Source organism: Lissotriton vulgaris, chromosome 5 (genome assembly GCF_964263255.1).
Source record: "Lissotriton vulgaris chromosome 5, aLisVul1.2, whole genome shotgun sequence".
Taxonomy (NCBI): Eukaryota; Metazoa; Chordata; class Amphibia; order Caudata; family Salamandridae; genus Lissotriton; species Lissotriton vulgaris.
This window is the reverse complement of record NC_141693.1, coordinates 757,582,849-757,601,355: the sequence shown is the minus strand read 5'-3', so window position 1 is coordinate 757,601,355 and position 18,507 is coordinate 757,582,849.

Here is an 18,507-nt window from a genome sequence, read left to right as displayed (position 1 = left end):
TTAATTAATTGGAATTAAACAATATTAATTAATCTAAATTATTATTATTATAGGTAATGTGAAAATATATTTTATAATATTTTTTTACAATAAATATGTATTTTTCATATATATATATGTTTAATGTTGTGTTCATTATTATTTATAGTGTTCTGGCTTAGTTTCATAGTTTTTGTTATAGGTTAATTTTTTAGGGTTTTGGGTCTTTTTTCTAGTCGTGAGTAAAAGTGTATTTAGTGGGATTTGGGAAATTTTTACGTTTGTGGGTAAATGTGTATTTTTGAGTTTGAGGGTCAGTTTTCAGTTCTTGTGTAAAGGGCTATTTGTAGAGTTCAGGGTCAGTTTTTAGTTTGTGGGTAAAGGGGTATTTGTAGGGTTCAGGGTCAGTTTTCAGTTTGTGGGTAAAGGGGTATTTGTAGTGTTCAGGGTCAGTTTTCAGTTTGTGGGTAAAGGGGTATTTGTTGGGTTCAGGGTCAGTTTTCAGTTTGTGGGTAAAGGGGTATTTGTAGGGTTCAGGGTCAGTTTTCAGTTTGTTGGGAAAGGAGTATTTGTAGGGTTCAGGGTCAGTTTTCAGTTTGTGGGTGTAGGGGTATTTGTAGGGTTCAGGGTCAGTTTTCAGTTTGTTGGGAAAGGAGTGTTTGTAGGGTTCAGGGTCAGTTTTCAGTTTGTGGGTGTAGGGGTATTTGTAGGGTTCAGGGTCAGTTTTCAGTTTGTGGGTAAAGGGGTATTTGTAGGGTTCAGGGTCAGTTTTCAGTTTGTTGGGAAAGGAGTATTTGTAGGGTTCAGGGTCAGTTTTCAGTTTGTGGGTGTAGGGGTATTTGTAGGGTTCAGGGTCAGTTTTCAGTTTGTGGGTAAAGGGGTATTTGTAGGGTTCAGGGTCAGTTTTCAGTTTGTTGGGAAAGGAGTATTTGTAGGGTTCAGGGTCAGTTTTCTGTTTGTGGGTAAAGGGGTATTTGTAGGGTTCAGGGTCAGTTTTCAGTTTGTGGGTAAAGGGGTATTTGTTGGGTTCAGGGTCAGTTTTCAGTTTGTGGGTAAAGGGGTATTTGTAGGGTTCAGGGTCAGTTTTCTGTTTGTTGGGAAAGGAGTATTTGTAGGGTTCAGGGTCAGTTTTCAGTTTGTGGGTGTAGGGGTATTTGTAGGGTTCAGGGTCAGTTTTCAGTTTGTTGGGAAAGGAGTATTTGTAGGGTTCAGGGTCAGTTTTCAGTTTGTGGGTGTAGGGGTATTTGTAGGGTTCAGGGTCAGTTTTCAGTTTGTGGGTAAAGGGGTATTTGTAGGGTTCAGGGTCAGTTTTCAGTTTGTGGGTGTAGGGGTATTTGTAGGGTTCAGGGTCAGTTTTCAGTCTGTTGATAAAGGGATATTTGTAGGGTTCTGGGTCAGTTTTGGCCTTTAGGGTGAAGGGGTCTTTTTAGTGTTTTGGGACAGTTTTGGGTATTTTAGAGTGCTGATAGTTTAAGTTAACAGTGATACATTAAATTTATTACACAAACATAGCTATTATTATAACTTTACATTAGTACCCTTTATTTAGATCAAAACTATTTATGTATTAGCATGTTTTCAGACAGTAGCTAGAGTGGAGTTGGAATTCTAATTATTAATTGGTTGGTGTACAGCACCATCAGTAATATTACCAACAGTGGAGTTGGATTAATAAAAATACATTGGTTAGTCTCCACCACATTTTATGCTATTACCTTGAGTGTAGTAGGAATAGTACAATAATTTTTTTAAGTGTCCTGCAGCTTTTATGATTTGAGATTGACTGGAGTAGTAACAATATATATACAATTGGTCAGTGTGCAGCACATTTGTATACATTTGTTCATTACTGTAATTTACAAATAATAATTAATGCAACATAGATGTTTTCTAATAACTTTATTAAACAATTTTTCATTTTTTTATTGTGTACTACAATAAAATCACAAACAAATATAACATCATATTTTTTGAAACTTTTATTATTCACACAATAACATCTTTACATTTATATACATGTGGTCAATGTAAAACATAATTTGGATTACTAGATTTTTTCAGTAAATTTTACATATTCACATCAGTCACTTACAATTTAAACTATTTATATAGAAATATATTAAACAATGATTTTTTATATATTTCTTATATTAATATTTAATAATGTTAATATTAAATATTAATATAATAAAATATATAATACATATTTCTTTTTAACAAGTAACATGAGTAATATTACATTTTTAGGATCAATTCAAATACAAAAAAAAATTTTCTTGGTGTATATTTCACACAATGTTGTTTTTACATAAAACATATAAATCGATTTGGTTGTAAAGTTTATAATTGTATAGGGAAACAATATGTTTAATTATAATATCTGGTATTTATCAAATATTACTAAAGCAATTATATAATTTTGTTACACTTAGAAATAATTATATAACTTTTTTTAATAATTAATAAAAATAATAATTTTTTAATTAATTATTATTATTATTATTATTAATTAATAAACATAAACATTATTTTATTATTAACAAAAATATATACATTCACAGATAAAATAAAGACTTTTTTAAGGCCATTCTTTATATACTAAATGGTTCTACTTGTTATATTAATAACAATAAATAAGTTATATTATTTATCATTATTAATTATTCCCATAAACATTTTTAATGTTTTAGTAAAATTATACACAAATTTATTCATATAAATATACTGATTAACTAAATATTTACATCTTTTATTCAAAGTTTTATATAATTATTTAATATTATTAATATATAATACTTATTATATATTAATTTATATTAAATATATATTTTTTTTTAATTAAGGAAAATTGTCATGAGTATAGTGTATTAATTTGTTACATTATACATGTGTATGTATTATATATTTTACATTTAACATTGTTTATTCTATTATCCTTTTACACAAATGGGTTAAGGGGACTACTTTTTTACCGCGTAAGGTTATTGCGCTCCATTCAGGACTGGAGAAGTTCGCGGTTGGGAGTTGCTTCGCGTGGAGAGAGGTAAGGTTATTTTTAACTACAAATTATAAGTAAGTGGTCATGTTTGAGGGTATAATCAAACTCTGTAGTGTTTTTTGGTGTATGTATTAATAGTTTAATTTGCGTTTGGGTGAAAAGTTTCCGTTATAGATGTGTCGTGCTTTTTTTCCTTCAAGTCTAATTTTAAGTGTTCGGAAATGTCTTCTTACATGGTTAATGTTAATTGTTAGTATATTTACAAATGTGAAGGGGGTATTTGTGGGTAGCTTTCGTTATATATGTTATTTTACAGGTTTCGGTTCCTCGCACGAAAACTACATGGAAGGAAGCGTGTTTTTTAATGGAGAAACTAATGTTTAAGTTATTATGCTTACATTTTGACTTGTATCTCCTATTTTTCGTGTTTGCCAGGAGCGGTTTTTTCACTTTTTAAACCTTTTTCGGGTTTTTTGGAGGGTTTCGAATCGGATTGATACATTGATATGCGTAACCGTTTTTTTAAAATAGTGTGTATATAACTTTAAATCCTAACGTGTACACACTACTGTTTTTGGGAGTTCCTGGAGCGTTTTTTTACGTTTTACAATTTATTTTCGGGTTTTTGAGGGTTTCCCACATTGGAATAGTAAGATATTGGATTGGATTGTATGGATTGATTTTTCCTTCATTGCGTCTCTCAAGTTCAAAAATTGTAAGTATTTATTTTACTATTTTGAATGGGTGGGAAATGTCGATTTCTAATGTTATGTGTATGTTATAAAAAATTATAAACATTGCATATTTGTTACGAATTTATTTACATAAATTTTCTAAGTTTGTCAAACAAATATGTTTTATTTATAATTTATTATATATGTTTATGACATGTGAATTTTATTAGTATTGTAAGAAGACATTCGTACATTTATTTGATATTTTTAAAGTAGACTTTTTGCTATTATTGCCAGGTATTCTAAACCTCTAGTTGTAGGGTATAATGTGACTTGACTTTGAAGTAGTCGGAACATTTGTTGGGTTTGTTTAGTGAGTTTGGGCCCTATTTGTGACACTGATTGTTCCATTCTTAGTTCCTGATAGCTTTGTTCTTTTTTCAAAGCTTCAAGAAGGTTGTGGAATGTGGGTTTGCCTCTGTTTGTAGTTGCTTGGAAAGCATTATGCCACCCTTCAACACTGTTGTTGGTTTTAGCCTCTTGGTTTAAAGTACTGAGATAGACATTCCACCAAGGGATTTGGAATTTGGGCTGGCGTCGATGTCCTGATCTGTGCAACCTTCCCACCCAAGTGTCTTCAAAATAGTCTAGCAATGGTGTTAACTTATCCTCATTCCTCTTATAGTATGCGCTGTCAATTAATAAATTGTAATGTTCAGCAACATCTGTAACAGGGACGTAGGCCAGGGCTATTAACTTTTTAACTTGATAGGCAAAGGTGCTATCTGTAGAGTATAGTACACTTAAAGTAGATTTTTGGAGATGCCTCCATATACTCTGATTAAAATGATAATAGCAACCCTGGATTGCTGTGTGGGGAAATGTTCTCAAAATGCTATTTATCATAGCTAATTCGAAATCAATAATTATTTTTTCGGGAAAATAATTATTGATTTCCGTTTTGAGAACATTTAAAATTTCGGTGTAGGTTGTTTGCTGTTTGTTGGGTAGCAAACAGTAAATGAAAGGTATGTTAGAATGATGGTATAAACCGTGGATGGAATACAGTTGGTAAAAAGGTTTTGGGCAGGGTTTAAAGGTTCCATCCATCATCCATTGGGGACACTGTTGGATTTTTCGTAAATTACTTGCAGTTGCAAACATAATTATTCGGTTTGTACTGCTTTCATTATCAAAAAGAATAAATTTATCTTTATTGTGTGTGATGGCCATTTCGGGTGAAATAATAATTTCTTCAAAAGAAGTTGGGTTGGGTTGGGTTGTGCTAGTGAGTCGTTTGGTGCGTGCAATTGTGCGCTTCAGGGAGTCAATAGAGGGTAGTTGCCCTGAAGCATGGGCAGGGATTTTTACCAGTTCTTCTTTAAGTATTTGTGTGGTGGGGTTGTCACTTTGTGTGCTAGCACTTTTAATACTCTCTAAGGCATCTCTAATTTCAATTTCGGTGACATTTGGGGGATGATTATGTTCTCTAGTAAATAGCACATTACTTTCCTCGGTAGTGGCCCTCCCATAACATTTGTTGGAGTAATATTTTGTACACTTCCAAAAAACCTTTCTGCCACTTTGTCTCTCCTGATTATACACATAACCCATGTAGCATAATAGTAATTTGTTTTTCTGAGACATGACAAATTCTGCACCTTCAGTCATTTTGATTTACTTGTTCTAGGAAAGAGTAGAAAGAAACAAAATCAGTACACATTTTTTTACTTATGTGGTGCTAACATCATTAGTGATGCATTTATACTTACAGTTAATTAAAGTAGTAGTCACAGAAGCAGAAATGTCTTTTCAATGATGTTCTTGTATGTATGTCTTTATTTGCTGTTGGTATGAAAATATTGAAAAACAACATTAATGTTTCTATATAACAAACGTATTTCCTACTCAAAAGCAGTTGTCATTTTTGTTTACTAGTGCATTTGATGTAAACATTACATATACTTACTTGTTTAAATAGTAGAATAGTAGTAATTGCTGGAGTTCATCAATTTAGTACAGGTATGATCTGTAGAGTAGATAGAAGAAATAAAAGCAAAATATTATAATTTTAATACTGAACTGTTTGGAAATGTAACAGATTTAAACGTATACTAACTTCTAAATATGTCGTTTTCTTTGTTGTAGGTAGAATAGCTGTATTATGTATTCAGAATATCTGTAGAGGAAATATAAAATAGATAAGATGTTGTTAAGAACATAGTCTGTGTTATTTTCGGCAGTTTTAGAGAAATGATAAATATACTTACATTTTATACAAGGCTATTCTTCTATATTGGTATATTTTTTGTAGGATGTTTTCATATGAGATGTAGAATAGATGTATGATGTTTTCTGAATATCTGTAGAGGCAATTCAAAATAAATAACATGGTGTTAAGAATATAGTTAGCGTTTTTTGTGCCCACATTGTAGCTAATAACAATTACACTTACATTTTTCTGAAGAGTATTCTTGTGTTTTGCTATAGTTGATCTTGGATCTTTCAAATGATCTATAGGGAAGATGTAAAAAGCAAGATATGTTGTTTAAAAATGTGCATTAATGAAATTGGCCGTTTTATAACAAACACATCTATACTTACATGTGTAATTAGGGTAGTTTTATAGTTTTTGCTGTAGAAATAGCACAATTTCAGTATATCTGTAAATAAAATGGTAATGAAAAATAAATACTCTTGTAAATTAGTGTTTAAAAAAAGCAGTTGGTGTGTAACAGAAAATTATTATATACTTACTATCTGAATTTGCACATGAAGAAATATGACCATGTAATAGGATTTGTGTTGGAGTAGTTTCTATCAGAAAAGTAGGAAGACATGAAAATAAAATTAGTGTAAGACTTAGGAGATGTAAGGAAAATAGTGCACTTGTAATTTATTTTTCTACAAAAATGTTGTGTTACTTACTTGATTAATTAGCTAGTAAGCTGGATCTTTAAAGATGTTTATTCTGCAACAAAATCTTCAAAGAGTTGGCATCTACTTTCCAGAGAGGTAGCAGCAACAAATGGTAGAATGCATGTAGCCCTTTTATAGTATATGTGTTATGTGTGCTTTGATTTGATTGGTTGTAGGATGTAAGGAAGCATAGTATAGGCTAGTTTGAATTTTTTTAAGTTAATTGGAGTGTTTGTTGATGTGAGAATGGTGGTATGTGGTTATTCCCGCATTAAAGCAGGTTCGTGTTTAAATGAAATATATTTATATGTGAAAATAAGTAATGAAAATGTTAGTTAAATGCAAAGATTAATAGAAAAAGATAAAATGCATGTAATAGAATGTATAGCAAATGTGGATTAATAGTAATTTTATGTAAGAAACCGGTATGATATGTGAATCGTTTTTTTTAGTGAGAAATGACTTTTATTGATGATAAAGATGGTATTTTAGAAAGAAAAGTGTGCAAATATGAACTCGATATTTTTTTTTTAACGATATTGTGGTAGTCTATATTTTTGTAGTCGATATTTTTGTAGTGTTAGGGCTAATTTCATGTCCAACGATATAATTGTAGTCGATATTTTTTTAAGCGATATTTATGTACTCGATATAGTTACTACTCGATATTTTGTACTCGATATTTTTGTAGTTTGTGTAATAAGTATAGTAAGTCGATATTTTTGTCGTCGATAATTTGTCAACGATATTTTGGTAAGTCGATAATGTGTCCGTCGATAATATTTCAGTGATCCGAAAGACAGGTCACGTCACTGAGCAACTGTTTAAAGCAACGAAAATGAAACATGCTTTTCTTTCTCCTGCCCTATTTTTCCATCTTACAGTGACAAGTAGAAAGAATGTTGATTTTTTGGCACTTTTAGATAATTATAGAAAAGTTTGAATGTTTTTGCATGTTTCTACACATTACGAACTACTGCAGCTTTGCATCTAACTTGTATTGAACTTTTTCTGACATATTTTTGCAACAAATATCTAATGTTTTTTGATGTGTTTAATTGTGGTGTTGTGTAGTTCCTATAAAAACGTATACAGGATCTGTGCGGTTGAACAACATACACTGTAGGACTGGCGTCAGACTGATTCTAAACACCCCCACCGGGTATGTTGGCCTTCTGTATCAGCTAGCTCACAGTGCCACTAGAATCTCCTCTTACCAAGGAGAGATTAGTTCTTGGCAACCATTGAACATGACAACCCTGATCCCTCAGGACTATGGAAACAGTGCACTACTTTTTGCCTAGTCACTCGTGCTCAATTAGGGGTCTATTAGGATGGCGGTGGGAAAATCACATTGACCGCCTTGGTAGCAAAAAAACACCACCTGCTAGGACCGCAGGAAAACCGCCGGTCCAGTTCCATTGTGGCGGTCCAGTTCCACCCGCTAGGGATGCGTGCTGACTGCTACCGGTGGAAAAGTGGCAGGCGGAAATTCTCACCACCGCGGTCATCACCGCCATGCTCATGGGACCGGCGGTTTTCCGGGTTGCGATCGCTGGCGAATGTCCGCCGCCAGTCCGGCGGTTGCTACCACCGGCCCGGCAGCAGCCATCTGTCCACCATCCTAATAGACCCCTTAGTATCAGAGAGATACACAGAATAAACTGTCTGGACATTTTTCAATAAGCATTTATTGAACAGTTGTTATTCTAGTGTAAAATAGATGAGCTACATTAACCACTAGACAGTAACAGATATAAATGATTAGAAGCACTATGAAAGTAAAAGGATGATAGAGTTCTATCATCTTGCAATAATCATAAAAACATACGAGTATATAAAATACATGATAATAAAAGTGGGAACTCCTACAATGCCTTAACTAGATGTACCTAAGTGTAACTGACATACCTTTTGGACAGTGTTTCTCCAATGAGTAGCACATGAGCTACTGGCAGCTCTCTTGCTACCTGTAAACAGCTCACCTGTGCACAGCCCAGCCTACCAAATTGTCAGCTTTTTTTGGTTTAATTAATATAGGTATATAAAAATTGAAAAGTGTGTATTTCTAGACGAAAATGTGTCTATTTTCAGAACTCATAAGCTGCTGACATTTGGAGAAAAATGGTTGCATTTCCATAATCTATTTAAAGCTGATATTTGAATGATAAATCATGTGGTGTTTGGAAGACTTATTACCAATAATATTAACTTAATGCCGGGGGCATTGCAGCTATCACTATTATATGTTATCCATTTAGAGGCACTGCACGCTGACAAAGCATTTTTTACATTACTGCTGCCTGATGCACTGAAGAAACAGTGCAACAAATGGTGGCCACTAAGATAATCTTGTCTGTTGTGGTCACTATTACAACTCTAATGATATTGGTAGCTCAGAATGATTCATTGAAAATAAGTAGCTCTTATCACTGAAATGTTTGGAGACCCATGCTTTAGAGAGACAGAGGAGCTCCCTGCAGCAGTCTTCATCTGAACTGGCTCCAATGAAAAATGCATTAAAACACTGTTTCTCCAGGCTGCATTTTGACTATTTTTCTTTTAATGGCTCTCCTTCCTCTTGCCCCCCTCACCTTCACCCTATCCCTCTCATTTTTATCAAAATACAGACAGTTAAAAGGGAGTATAGGAGAGGGCACCAAAATTTGATTTCTCCCAGGGCATTCTGAGCAAAGGTAAGCGCTGCTCCTAGCATCTGCAGTGCTGTACCACCTCTCACAGCAGTTACCAGTGTGCCATTCCTTTCCATCACTGTCCTTGGGTGAGGCTCAAGAACATGCCAAAATTGCCTCCCTGGTGTCAATGCCAGCACCACGCCACCTGGTCGGATTTCTGATGTTATAGCTCTTCTCATCTCTATCTCCAATAGACTGGAATTTACAGGAATCCATCATCGTGAAAGAGTATAGTGCCTGGAATGAGTAGACCTGGTTGCATAGTTTCTGGACACATCCAGTCAAGAAATGCATTATGCTCCTTATTCTGTGATGAACCAAAACAGAACCCATTCTGAATCCATTATTTGTTTTATTCTCACTTCAGAGTATTTTAAGGTCTGGCTCGACAGTGCAACCATACTATAATTAAGAAATGGAAAAGGGATTTTTAAGGGTAACTAGTGGGAGATGGACTTTGGCTCCACCCCCTTGAGTACAGCATATGATTGGACCAGCCTGTGCTTCTACTGGGAAAGGGTGCTAGCATTGCACTTTTTTGCTTTGTGAGAAAGCTAATGCCACGTACAGCAGAACTATGTTGGTTATCAAGACAAACGAATGAATGAGGCCATAGGCCATAGGCTTCGTCTGTTTATTATTTAAAGGTATCCCTGACATATTTATATATGATAAGTATTTGCTAAAGTCAATTGGACTTTGAAAGTGGATTGCAATAACAATGAGTAAAGGTTGTAGACCAGTATTTTGTTTTGTAGTTCTTCACAGATCACTATAATAAACAAGCAGTTTGGTTTTACCAGCATCTGACAGACTCTCCTAGGAGAGTGCATTCTATTTTGGCAACTGCACATTTTCTATATTTGTCATTTTAGGATTGTGTGCCAGATGGTTGCCTTGTGTGAAAACTCATGCTCCATACATCAATCCAACGTAAATGCTATCGGTTTGATTGTGACACTGGGAAAGAGTAAGATCTATTTATTATGAAAAAGATTGAAAAAGGCAGTAGACCTCAATTTGGATTTTAAAGGGTAGGTTGTTATTACATTGTGTCAAAGGCTGTAGACAGGTAGTTTGTTACATTGAATCTCTCAAATCAGTTACAAACCACTGCTTGCCTTTGCAGTAAACATGAACCATACAATCTCTCAATTCACCAGGGGCAGCGTGGTTTGATTCTGCAATGTTGAACTCCCTAGGCCTCCAAATCCCACTGGTATTCCTTTTCCTGAAAAAACGACCCATCATCTACCATCCTCTTTTGAGGGAAACCATAAGGTCGAGCTCAAATTTTCAATTGGCCTAAATAAGCTTTCATAATTCCCGTTTTATGCCGTGTCACGTGTTGCATATTTTTCCCTCAAGCTTGTAAACGCTGTTTCGCATCATCTTCAGAAGTGGGAGATTCATTTGAGTAAGAAATTTCTTGCGTGAACTGCGCCTCGAGATACATTTAGAACAAATCTCCCACTGGTATCTCAATGGACGTCGTGTGGGAGGCATACCATCTTGGAGAAAAGCACTGGAGATACCTCCAAACTTCATTGTAATTGATATGTATAATGTCTGGCACAATAATCCTTATTACATTAAATAAACCTTTCACAGTTACTCCCAGCCCTAGAAACCATATGCAGCCAACACTCGTAATAAAAACACATAAGGCAATCAATGCAGCAACCCTTTGGTGTTATCTGACATATGGTGTTAGTAACAGTCTTTCAGATCCAAGATGATCTCAGATTCCTGTTTTCTCTTCCATACCCACAACCAGATAATACCAGGAACCGTTTTACAAACTGTGAAAGTGAAAGGGTAGAAAAAATGGCTACTGGTAGAAAGCACAGCACTTTTTTACAGCAATGGACGAAATCCAAAAATGTTCAAGACAAAATGCACGTTTAATGACTGAACAGAAAGTACATCTCTTGCATTAAACAAGAAAAAATACTCCACTCCTCCCAAGGATAATCCAACTTGAAGGGGCTGATTATGATACAGCCCGTAAGGACTCCGACCGAAGTTCGGACCCTTTAGGGCTGCATCGTAATGGCTGGGTCAGATTCCTTTCCGACCGCCTCATGTTGATGGAGGCGGTCGGAAAGGAATCCGACCGATCATTTCAGCTCTCTTCTGACGAGAGCCCGTCCGCCAGTCGGAATGGTGCCTGTAATCTCAAGGGCAGCTCTCTTCGTCCTTGAGATTACAATGCACACTTTCCGACATGGTTTCCATGCTGGTCTGTCCGACATGGAAACCATGTGGGAAAGTATATTAGGGGACCCCCAGCAGGGCCCCCTTTGGCGCACGGCCTCTGGTTGGAGGCCGAGGGGGCACTTATGGTGTCCCAAAGTTTATCCCTGCACCTTGTGGCAGACACCTTGGGGTGCCTGCCACGGGGTGCAGGGATGAACCGCACCTCCCATTTCACTATGGAAGCATGCATTACGGCCAGTTTACGGCCGTACTGCCTGCTCACATAGTGTAATATAGGAATGCGACCGAACAGTGTTTGGTCGCATCCTAATGGGGTGGTTGGGACCGACAACCGGGTGTCAGTCGGCCCCACGACCAAGTCAGTATCGGGTGGAAATGATTCCCCGACATCATAATGAGCACCGAGTTCAGCCAAATACAGTCTACTGGTCCCAGCAGCGAGTATTTAGCTAAAGCTATAGGTACTGGTGGAAACCTCTTGCCAAAGATGCTAGGTTGTCAGGTTAAAAATTAAAACTCTGGCAAAGAATAGTGACAAGGTCTTGCAATGGCTGTGTTCCATGTCTTTCACAAAGAAGGTGAACAACAGGAACCAGCTAGTGAAATAAATGTTACTTCCATGAGAAGCAGTAAAGACTGATTGAGTTGTGTCACTACTTTGTGAAAGGTCTGCTCTGCAGAACACAAAGAAATGGGTCACAAACAGCTGTACATGGTGTATGTTATATAGCCTGAGCAGAAAAAAGCTATCTCCAAGCAGATAATGAAACAGATGCATGTATGCCAGTCTTTTGTAACTAGGCACAGCTTCGGGCTAAATGTGTACTGCAGACAGAAACCAAAGAAGAGGGAAACGTTATGGTCTCAGTTGTGTAGAACCATAGGCTGCTTCCACAGATGGAAGATGCACTGGCCAGACACTGATCATGAAACCAACTTCATCTTATTGTAGACACATTTAATGCTGTGTATAGTGCATATGCATCAAGCATGTAAATGTAAACACACCACACACTTATGGGGAGCAGAACAACCACAGTGATTCAGTTCTGAGTAGATTTTACTCAGAAGAGCTGTTGGCTTCACTCTCTGTGGGTACATTTTGAAAGGACTGTAGGCCTTAGTAGGATCTCTGCTTCCACCAACAATCATTCTCCTCATAGCCTATGAGGAGTTAGTAGCTGTCCTCATCTATGAGTCTATGAGTTGGTGGTGTGGATTGAGAGACTCACTACTGCATCATCTGAATCCTGGATGGGCTTAGAAACAGACAACTATACACGTTGGAAAAAAACTCAAAGAACTTACCTGCCGCTCAACGCTCTTTTCCATGTCCTCAATGCCGCGAAGGCTCTGGATGCAGTCTACTTTTTCCTCCAGGCGCTCTCTGACCTGCAGGCTGCATTAGTAGTGCAATCACACTAATCAGCCCTGCCACCTGCCATCGCCCTGTAACATTGCAAGCCTGGGACACAATAATAAAATGGTATTTATTACCATTTTAATAATGTGTCTACCTGCTACGAAGCAGGCAGGGCGATGCTCCACCTCCAAAATGGAGCCGCCGCTGTAATATACTTCAAGCAACAGTACAAGTGAAAGAAACTGAAACATAGAATGAAAAAGCACCTTTGAAAGACACAAGATATGTAAACTTCCAGATGCTGAGCTATTCATTTGTGAATCCTCACTTAGCAGTGGCAAGGAAGAGAGAGAGGCTGAATACATCAGAGGTAAAGAAGCAGTATGTGCTATACAGAACATGGGCAAACAAAATGTCAGTAAATGAATCAATGTGGTGTCAGTTTTAACAGTGTTTTCAAAGCAATAAAATGCACTTTCTCACAACACCAGAAAATATCCAAAGAAAGTACTTTAGAAACTACCTGTCAGTGTTCTGGGTACTAACCTGTTTTAGGCACGCCCACTGGGAGCAACTAGCCTCCGGATAGGACCAGGCTCAGCTTACTGTAAAGTAGATTATCATTCCAAGCAAGTTTACAGTGTCCAACAGCATCATTCACTGACCACCTTCACCATTTGATGAAGCCCATCACTCTTTCTAGGCCTTGAACATCTAATCTCTCTTCGGCAGGCAAAAGACCAACAACTTCGACAGCACTGGTGAACTCCCAGGCTCCAAAGTCTGGGGACTTGCATACAGGAAGTTCTTACTACAAAGTTTGAAACACTGTTCCTTGTATCTCTTCCTCAAACCGAAGCCAGTCCCTGATCCTGATGTTATAATTGCCAATGGAAATTGTAACAAGTGGATAAAATGTTCCATAGACCAAGTTCTCCCTATAAAATATACCCAGATGAAAACTGGTATCAACAGAAGGGTATGGTACTCGCCAAAGCTCCAGGCATTGAAGCAAACCTGAAAGAAATTAGAAAGATCCTGAAGGGAGAACTTTTCCGTTAATAAGAAATTAGAATATAGGGAAGTTATTAAACTGTACAAAACAGAAATTAAATCAGCTCAGGCTGCCTACTATGAAGAAATAATATCCTTGGCAGCGAACTCTGCACACAAGATTTTTCACAAAGAGAAGACTCTGCTCAGAGCCCCCACCCCCACCCCTTGTGACCTCCGACAATTTAGGCTCACACTGCAATAAATTAGCAGACTTTTTTTCTTAACAAAATTCAAGACATTTACACATCATTCCCCCTGGCAGACGGCCAAACATGGGATCCTAGTCCTCACAGCTTTGAACCCCCATCTGGAGGGAATCCCCCTGATGAATCTTGAGGCTCTGAAAAAAATGACAGCACAGGTAAAGAGCGGCTCGCCTAGAGACCCAGCACCTCTCTACATTCTGAAACAAGTTGCTGCAACCATCTCTCTCACTATACTGGAAATGATCAATGCCTCACTTGCCTCCGGGGTGGTCCCCTCTCTACGGAAGAAAGCGATGGTGAAGGCACTCCTAAAAAAACCTAGCCTTAACCCTGACTCACTGGGAAACTATCAACACATAACACTTCTATCAGGGATCAGTAAAATAGCAGAAAAATATGTTAATTCAGTGCTGTCTGCTTTCTTAGAGACTCACAACCTCCTCATTCCATCACAGACCGGCTTTCGACCACTCCAAGGAACAGGAACAGCCCTGTTACCAGTAGTCGAAGAGTCTAAAAAAATCTTGGATGCAGGCGGCACTACTGGGATTATCAATTGGAGTAAGACGACAAGCTAACCACAAGATATATATTACACTTACAATGAAAAGTATAAGGCCTTCATCTATGTGAAAACAGTTCACATTAAATAAGCATATGCATAAAATTTACAAACACTTATTATTTGATACAAAATTATATTTCTTTATTTTAGTGATTCGATTTTTTTCTGGTTCATAATCTCTTTATAATTTCATTGCACGTATCAAATATATACTTCTTTTTATATATTTTTGATAAATCTTTTAGTACATTAATAGCAAAACAACACAGATTGTTTTTCACAAACACAACAGAACAATAATATACACAGAAAAAATGTTTTTCCATTAAAAACCTAGAGAAGGAGTTATTGAACAATTCAAAGACTGGTGGTCGTCGAAAAGAAAACACGACGCGTGTTTCAGCGTTAAAGCCTTCGTCAGGTGAACCTGTCTCAACTTTCTCTGTTATCTGTTCTTGAACTCAAGATTAATGACTGAGACCATACTTGAGTAGAGCTTCTCCGTGGACAGGGGCACACCACCAATACTGTGGTATCTGGTTAGAATCGATCTTGTTACGGCATATAGGTGGTAAGGTTTCAGTTATTGCTTCCCGAACAATATATGTAGTAGTATATTTACAATTAGATGGTCAATTCATTTGGGATATTTCCATAAAGATCATTCTGCATAAAATGTGTTCTATTAGGTGCCTTCCTATGCAACACGATGGCAGAAAGATAGAACTTCGATAAAACGAGTCCTCTTAATTATATGTGCTTTTAATGATGACCAGGGTCGCCCTGACATGGCTGCAGTCCTTCTTGGATGACAGATTCCTCCAGGTCTTCGACGCTGAAGTAACCTCAAAACTCTCTGCTGCAAAGTCTCCCAGGGATCATCCTTGAGTCCTATCCTATTTAACATTTATTTAAGCCTGTTAGCGGAGATCTTGCTGCCTTTTGGGGTACACATAGTGGCCTATGCAGATGATGTGCAACTCGTGATGGGACTCAACCAAGCTGACAACTCTTCTCCAAGCCTCTCTCCTTGCCTGAAGGATGTAGCCAAATGGATGAATAACTCCTTCCTGAAATTAAATGGAGAAAAAACTGAGATGATGATTTTGGGAAACCTGTCTCTTTTTGATCCCAATATAATATGGCCAGCCGACTTGGGCCCCGCTCCGGCCCCAAGACCAAAATAAAAAGCCTCAGTGTCTGGCTGGATCGAGATCTGACTTTTAAGGTCCAGGCTCGCAATTTGGCAACTTCCTGCTATAGCATCTTAAATATGCCCCGCAAAGTTGGCCCACTACTCTCCTTCCAGGCAAGGAAGCTCATGGTACAGGCACTCATTCTATCGCATCTTGACTACGGGAACGCCCTTTACCTGGGGGCCCCATGCGCAACCTTCTAAAGACTCCAGACTGTACAGAACTGGGCAGCCAGAATTCTTCTGGATACCCCGAAATGCCAATATGCATAATCAGCCCTGAAATCTCTCCATTGGCTACTCATCAGGGAGAGAGTTCGTTTCAAGGCCATGTGCATTGTACATAGGACGTTAGCCGGAAAGGGCCCTTCCATCAATTTTTCTATTGCTCGGCCTTACCGTGCTAACAGACGCCTCCACTCGGACGTTCTGCATCTTGCTACAGTTCCCAGGTTTATGAAAGCTAGAAATGGGGGTCGTCTGTTCTCCTACAAAGCCGCCAAACTCTTGAACTCTCTTCCTCTCCATTTGCACAAGGAACCCAACCATCTTGCCTTTCGTAAATTGTTAAAAACCTGTCTTTTCCCCTAGTCCGACTGGCTCTTTACTTCTTGCCGCTACTCAGCGCTGGGATGCGCTCGGGTAGCCATGCGCTTAACAAATTTAATTTTCCGTTAATTTCAGTTTCTTAGACACTTGGTAGTTGGTCTGTGGCCGAGTATTTGCTCTGTGTCCTCTCTGCAGTTGCACCTATTCAAGAGGGCACTGGAAGATTTCACTCACTGCTGCCTTTGCAGAACCTGTGCACCACTTGAGATACGTCTTGTGGTCCAATAAGGGGGGTGGACAATAGTCATGCTGAACCCATAATCCAAGAGACCTGGAATAAATTGGATGCAGATGTGAGTGTTCCTGTCATTATTTTGTATGCATTGGCTACCTGGTGACAGGCCCAAAACAATACCCTAATTTTAAAAAAAAAACGGTGGTGAGAGCTGGGACAGAGTCAGTCACATTTTAATATAATGGAACTTGCTTGCAGGAGGCAACCTAGAAGTTATTTACCTTAATTAGGACATCATTTATAACCTTAGGGTGACAGGGGGTAACAGTTGGGTGGGATTATTGGGGTACAGGCTTTCAAATATTGCTCTATTGTCGTTTCTAAAGATTCAGCTCAACTTATTAAAGTGACAGTAGAAAAGGTTCCAATTTAGTGTGGATGTAGCTTCCTTTTCTAGCATTAGCACTTTATTTCTCCCTCACTGGAACTGACCCAAAGTTTCATGCGATGTGAAAGTGACACGCACCTAAACGAGAGTAGGTGCTTGCAGGTCAGGCAAGTGTAGGCTCCACTACTCAGACGTGGATACAACCAAGCATGCTTGATTGTCAGAATATGACGAGTTAAAATATCGACCTGTTATAATATTTTGCCTAACTTATATCGACTACTAAAATATGATGAAGGAAAACAAATACAAGAAAGCATAGCTCTACTATTCTTGTACCCACGTCTACATACGTTGCGATATATATTTAGTTATGGTACATACATGTGGGGATGAGTATGGTCAATCCACACATACCTATATGTGTTTGCCAACATGATTTTCTGATCATCGATATTTCAGGTTGCTAATAAATTACCAATATTCTGGAAGTAAATCACTAGCACAGAGACGGACATGTCAGAGAAACAAACATAAGAACATTCAATGTGTCTTACGCACAATAAGTCACCATAATATACTCATTGATATCCCCCAAATATAAGCACCTTACACCAACATATAAAAAAGAATAATTCAATAATATAACAGATTAAAGAGTAGCCAAAGGAGCAGCTGCCCATTTTAGCTTTCAGTGAGTAGTTCTGATCTGGGTAAAAAGGAGAGAATTAATTGCAAATAAATGTCTGCACAGATCAGAGCTTCTCAGTTTCACAGCTTGGTGCATGTCCATAGAGACCTGATCATCACTCCTCCACTGCTGTATGCAGGCACTGTACTTGAGACTCGCCTATCGCAAATCCTTCGAGTCATCTTCCAACTTCTTCAAATATATTTTACTCTCTAATCAGGCCCTTAAGTCTTTAAAATGGTATAAAGGTATTGGAGCTTTTTACCTGAGCGCCAGTTAAATTGCACAAAGTCACATTCCATATGTTTTGTTTATTTATTATTTTAGCCAATTGGAGATTAATGCCCAGATGCATCAAAGTACTTTTTTGCGATTCCTAATTTGCGAAATTTACCGAATCGCAAATTAGGAATCGCAAAATGGTATGCATAATTTTTCTCGCATTTTTTTTGCGATTCGGTAAAAATCGCAATTTTTACCGAATCTCATAAAAAATGCGATTTTCAAATTGCGAATTCGCAATTCCCATTCATTCCTATGGGCTGAAATGCCCAAAGGAATGAATGGGAATTGCGAACTCGCAATTTGAAATCAGAATTCAACAAAGCATTTCAAGGGTGGAGAGGGGGGTCCAAATGACCCCCCCCCCTGCACCCATGAAATGCTCTTTTACCTATAAGTTACATACACACATGTCCTAAGGACATGTGTGTCTGTAACTTAACAGTTTAAAAAAAGCATTTTTGAGCATTTTTAAACAATTTTGCAAATTA